This window comes from Delphinapterus leucas, chromosome 17 (assembly GCF_059928025.1).
Source record: "Delphinapterus leucas isolate spDelLeu-1000000601 "Yukka" chromosome 17, BTC_Dleu_Yukka2, whole genome shotgun sequence".
Lineage (NCBI taxonomy): Eukaryota > Metazoa > Chordata > Mammalia > Artiodactyla > Monodontidae > Delphinapterus > Delphinapterus leucas.
In genome coordinates, this window is record NC_143145.1 from 36,641,031 (window position 1) to 36,647,057 (window position 6,027).

Sequence of the window (6,027 nt, forward strand, 5' to 3'; positions counted from 1 at the left end):
AATATTTATTCTTCAGTGTTCTGGTGATCTATAGCTAGGAAACAAAATGCCCCAACATTTAATGGCTTAAAACAATCATTTTTATTTTGCTCATGATCTTGTAGGTCAGGAATTCGGGGTGGGTTCACTGAATGGTTTATCTCTGTCCCACACAATGTCGTCTTGGGCAGCTGGAGGACCCACTCCTGAAAGGGCTTTTCACTCACATGTCTGGCCCGTTCAACACTCCTCGGTCTCTCTCTCCCCATGTAGTGTCTCATCCTCCAGGTCCTATGCATGCATGGTCCTTCTTACAGCATGGTGGTCTTGGGGTAGCAGCATTTCTTACATGGCAACTGGCTTCCAAGAGGCAGGATGTAGAAGATGCCAAGCCAATTAAGGGCTACAACAAGAACTAGCACTGGGTCATTTCCACTGTATAACATTGATCAAAACAGGCCTGGAGTCTTTCCAGGCCAAAGGAGTGGAGAAATAGACTCTACCAGTTGATGAAGGATGGCAAGTTCTCATTGCAGAAGAGCATGTGGAATGATCCGGCCATCTTCAGAAAATTCAACCTGCCACACTCAATAACTATGTTCTGTGTGAACATGCAGTTAAAATTAATTTGAGAAAAATCATAGTTGTCTTGATAATCAACATGCATGCCTTGTGTCACACAGCACACTTTAATCCGACAGACTTATTCACCCCAGATGCCTTGGAGCACATCACCATCAGTGGTGGAAAGGACAGCCATGATGCATTCTTTCATTTTCTTAAGGCTATGAGGAAGAGGGTGACAAACATGATGTTTCTGATGTGTCACCACTAGAAGAGGTCTCTAAATAATAACTTGTGGAGAGTTTGAATTTCCTTGTATACTAATTGCGTTGAGTCAGTGAAAATGTCAAGTTATACGTAATATATTTCTAAGTTTCTAAACGAATGAATTGACTTTAGAGGCAATATAGGGTATGGCTACGAGTTTGGGCTTTAGAGTCAGATGAAACTGGGTTCTCATCCTGGCTCTGCCACTTATTAACTGTGTGACCTCAGGGGAAGAGGCTTAACCCTTCCCAGCCTCCATAGCGCTTATGTTTTAAGGTTGGTATCATGTGTTACCATTCACCACTGTTGTGTAGCAACCTCCCCAAAACAGTGACTTAGAACAGCAATTTCTTTCTTATAATTCTGTGGGTAGGGAATTCGTGAGAGGCTCAGCTGGGTGGTTCTTCTGCTCTCAAGGCATCAGCTGGGATCACTCTCACAGCTGCCTTTGGCTTGCCATTTGACTCAGCTGGAAGGTGCAAGAAGGCTTCACTCACATGTGGGGTGCCTCAGAGCTCCTCCCAGTGGCCTCTCTCCACATGGTCTCTCATTGTTCAGTGTTCTAGCCCAAGCTTCCTTGCAGTGTGGTTCCTGGTTTCTTCTGAGTGAAAGTGGAAGCTGCCAGTTCTCTTAAAAGTTAGAGCCAGAACTAGCACAGTGTCATTTCCACCTTAGTTTATTGGTCAAAGCAAGTCACATGGCCATCCCAGGTGTCAGGGGAGGGGAAACGAACTCCGTCTCTTGGTGGGAGGAATTGCTTGTGCACACAGGGAAGAGGGGACTGGATGGCAACCATCTCTGGAGACTATCAACCACACCAGGGTCAAATGAGACAGTTTACGTAAAATGCATAGCACAGTACGTGGCATCCAATAAATGCTTGCTAATAAATAATAATTTTTAATGTGTAATAAAGATTTTATTTTTCTCAAAATGTTTGGCTTCCACTTAAGAAAATCATCAGAGAATGGGTTGTTTTGTATCTCAAAAGATAATGCTCACATGATATTATTGGAAGTGATTCAATTAAACTAATCTTTTTGAGCATCTGCTCTGTGTACAACATCGTGAGACACAGTCTCTACCTGCAAAGATCATATCCTAGTAAAATGGGGGCCAGAGGAAGAAGGAGATGGAATTTTGGTAGGAGTTGGGATGTTGAGAAGGTTTCAAAGAGATAGAAGGAAAAGAAAAAAGAGCAGCCATTATAAGTTATGAGAGGGAGACATGAAAATCCTTAAGGATCTTTGAATTTTACATTTTTATCACTGCTTGTCAATTCTACCATTTCTTTTTTTTTATTATTCAGCAACTTGTTTACATGGCATTTGTGTAAAGGCTAAGATATCATTTCAATAAAATGATATATGAAATCTTCAGATTAATGACTGGCCACAGTATTACAAAAAAAAATAAAGAATTTAATGTACAGTATCCCTTCCATACAAAGGTCTCGTCTGATTTACCTGCCTCCTTTGTGTACAAACATTTAACTATCTCCCATTGACAGTATTTATTGAAAGTGACTGTATTGCACTAAAGTCTATTGGTATTATCTATTGTAATAAATAAAGCCACTCATTTGAAAAACTCAGTTCCAAACACTACAGTTTATTACACAGAAAGTAATGACTCTCAATATGAAAATGAGGGCATTGAAGCAATCTACCGTGACAATATTTCATTTATGGACAAAAGTACCTTTAAAGGAGATCTCTGGAAAATTTCTAGCAGAAAGGTTTAAAATAGGACTGCATTTTGCAATACAGTTCTATGAAGCTGGAAATCATTACAAGGGGAAGTGATAAACAAATGAAATAAAATGTCCAAACTACTTATAGTTAAGAACAATTTAACTTGTTCTAGTTGCTAAGGGGGCATATTTAAAATGTAAATAAAACAAGTAAAAAGCAATGTACCTTCTAAGACTAAAGAAAATACAAAGGATGTTAATTTTTCAAGTTATCATGTTAAGGAAACATGATGGAATCAGACAGATAATTGAAAAATTACTTACTAATTGTCGAGATGTCTCCCTCCCCAAATGGTCTAAGAGGACATTAATCGGTAAGCATTTTGTTTTAGATAAATATTTTTACAAAATGTGCTTTCAAAGTCCCCACTGGAGTCCCATCAGCTGAATCATGTCCCTTTAGAGTTAGACTATCAGAGCTGAGTTCCAGGGTCCTAGGAAATGTTTATGGGTCACGAAGGAACAGCCGTTTACTTCCCAGGCATTAGTGTTCACATCCAGTCACTTAATCTCCATAGCTGGGCTACTCTGTACTCTCCTGTGTGGGACACGTCACCAAGGAGTCTCGTCTGGTCAACTTTAGCCTTCAGCCAGTTTTACCGCAAAATACACTCTCAAATTCCTTTTTAAGAGAATCTCCATGTCTTTCCTGAATATATTTCAGGAACGCTGTGGTCCACTGCAGAGTCGTTGCCTTATCGGTCTCGGCGTTGCAGAACGGGACTGAAAGATTCAACTCATCACAACAAATGCGGATTCTGCGCCTTCTATCTCTTTCCATGCGGTTGTGCCTCTCCCTGTGCTGGGACCTGCCCCGCTGGGGCCCGCTCTGGGTCTGCTCCCCGAGGGTGGCCTGGGACGACTCCACCGACTGCCAAGCACCCTGCACTGCTGTGGAGCCTTCACCCACATTCTGGAGCTCTCCAAGGGCTCTTCGTTCTATGTTTGTGTCCAACTGAGGTATCCTACTCCGACTCCTCTTATTTATTGCCTGTTTACATAGCGCTTCTCCTACTTTAATCCAAACCTGCTCAGGCAAAGCTTTGTTTCTACTACCCGAAGTCTGTTTAGTGGATTCAATTTCTTGCTGATAACAGAAAAAAAATGCTCTCGGCAATCCAATATGCTGATGCGTGGTAGCTTCAAGTGCAGAACATGAGTTACTAGAACGCTGTGTTTGCGAAAGATTAGGACTCCCACTAGTAGAGCAACCATTTGCAGTAAACAGAGCGTATGGAAATTGCAGAGCAGTAGTTGGAGCAGCAGTTTTCTTGTTCACTAATGTTGTACCATTTGTTTTGTTGCTGATGAAGAGGAGCATTCATTAATTCGGATGCATGGGGAATAAGAGTTACCAAGTTGTTGAGCGCCATGCCGGGCTCGGGGGGATCCGCGCCGCGCGGGGCTGGCGGGGGCTCGGCTGGGATGCTGTTGAAGCGGTCCTCCAGGCGGACGCGCACGGCCGACTTGGCCCGCGCCTCGGGCGCGCCCTCCACGTTCTCCTCGCAGGCGCCGTCGGGCGCCTTGGGCCGGCGTGCGCCGGCGCCCGGGCCGTCGGCGCCCGGCGTCTTCTCGGCGGCGGGGGGCGCGCCCGCCTCGCTCAGCAGCATCACGCGCAGCTCCTGGAAGTCGATGTGGCCCAGGCAGTGGTTGGCGCCCGCGAAGCCGCCATCGGCCGGCGCAGGCGGGCACAGCACCGGGTACGCGGGCGACGCGCCCCCCGCCGCCGCGCCCCCGGCCGCCGCGAAGACCCCCGCCTTCCGCGCCAGGAGGGCCGAGTTGAGGCTGCCTCGAGCTCGCCGTCGGCCGCCGCCGCCTCCATGTGCGAGTAGATGTGCAGCAGCTGCGTGTACTCGATCTCGGTCATCTCCACAAGGCTCAGGTCGGTGGTCGTGAAACTCAGCCCCGCCTCGCCCAGCAACGCGTCCGCGCTCTCGGGGCCCGCCGGCCCGCCCGCCTGCGGCGGCTCCGGCTCTCCGGGGGCCCGACATGCCGGCGCCAACGGCGTGGGGCGCACGGGCGGGCCGGCGGGGCTAGGCCGGGCGGGCTCTACCATTTCTTTATCTCTAAATTAGGGTAATAATATTTACTTGTATCAGAAAGTGTAGGCTATTTTATGCTGCAGTAACAAAGACCCCCAAATCTCAGCTGTTTAATACCACTACAGTTTATTTCTCACTCATGCAAAAAGTCCAGCAGTTCCATAGTAGAGCTGTGGATCCAGTGATTCTCCAGGGCAGCTGTTCTCCATGAGTTGGTTCTTCTTTCCAGGGTGCGTTGGTCTTAAGACACCTCTATAGCAACATGTGCTTCCAAGATCACTGTAGCAGGGGAAGAGAGTTTAAATGCTTCAGTGCAAAAGTGACTCACATTTCATTGGCCAAAGCAAGTTAAATGGCTAAGTCTAGTTTAAAGGGGGAAAGGAAGCATAATCCTCCCTGCCAGAAAGACAGGAGGACCTGACAGAGTGGTGAGCAGCAGTGATGTCATTTCACTACTCCAGAGGGTAGAGGTGATGATTAAATGAGATCAAGTCATCCCTGAGAACCACACAGCCACAATGAGAAGAGATTTCTAGAAGGCTAGTTAGCCCCATTCAACAATTATTCCTGCTCAGTAACCTCAGGGACACAAATTTAACTGGTGAGTTACATTTGCAGGTTTTGGAGCTTCCATGGTGTCTTAGTCCATTCAGGCTGCTATAACAAATATCACAGACTGAGTGGCTTATAAAGAAAATTAATTTATTTCTTACAGTTCTGGATGCTGGGAAGTACAAGGTCAAGGCGCTAGTGTCTGGTGAGAGCCTGTTTCCTCCTAGATGGCCGGTTGTCTTCTCACTGTAAACTTAAATGTCAAAAGGGGCACGTGAGCTCTCTGGGTTCTCTTTTTCTGAGGCCACTAATCTCATTTGTGAGAGCTCCATTCTCATGACCTAATCACCTCCCAAGGCTCCACCCCCTAATACCATCACCTTGGAGGTTAGGATTTCAACATGTGAATTTTGGGAGGACACAAACATTCAGACCATAGCACATGTTCATTCTTAAAGAGTTGAGACTCTTAAGTATCAAATTTGAGAATACAAAAATTTTGTTAGTGTAAATGAGTAGACATAATGACTTCAGAAAACTCACAAAGTCTATTAAATGTTTCTTTCCACTTCCTTATACTTTCACCCCTTCCAACTGCAACCCCCAAAGCGAAACAGTAACCCGAAACAAAGCACTTTCTCTAATAGGTAACACTAACAGTCACTCATAAAAAGCCCTTTCCTTGTGTTTAGGGACTTTGCACTGGCTGTCACCTAGCAGGAAGGATGTCAGTCGGGATGAAAGCACATTCCAACCAATTAAGATCTTAGGGCCCTACAGAGATTGTTTTTGATTAAATTGTGGGTCTTCTACTCATGCTCCCCTTGAAGAAATTTTAAATCACTCACTATTTTCCAGGCCTGCATGACC

At 45.7% G+C, this 6,027-nt stretch overlaps 1 pseudogene; it reads right to left on the bottom strand.

The window, feature by feature from the left end:
* Positions 1-2,840: 2,840 nt before the first annotated feature.
* Positions 2,841-4,760, bottom strand: LOC111180375 (transcription factor-like 5 protein pseudogene; annotated as a pseudogene).
* Positions 4,761-6,027: the final 1,267 nt, after the last annotated feature.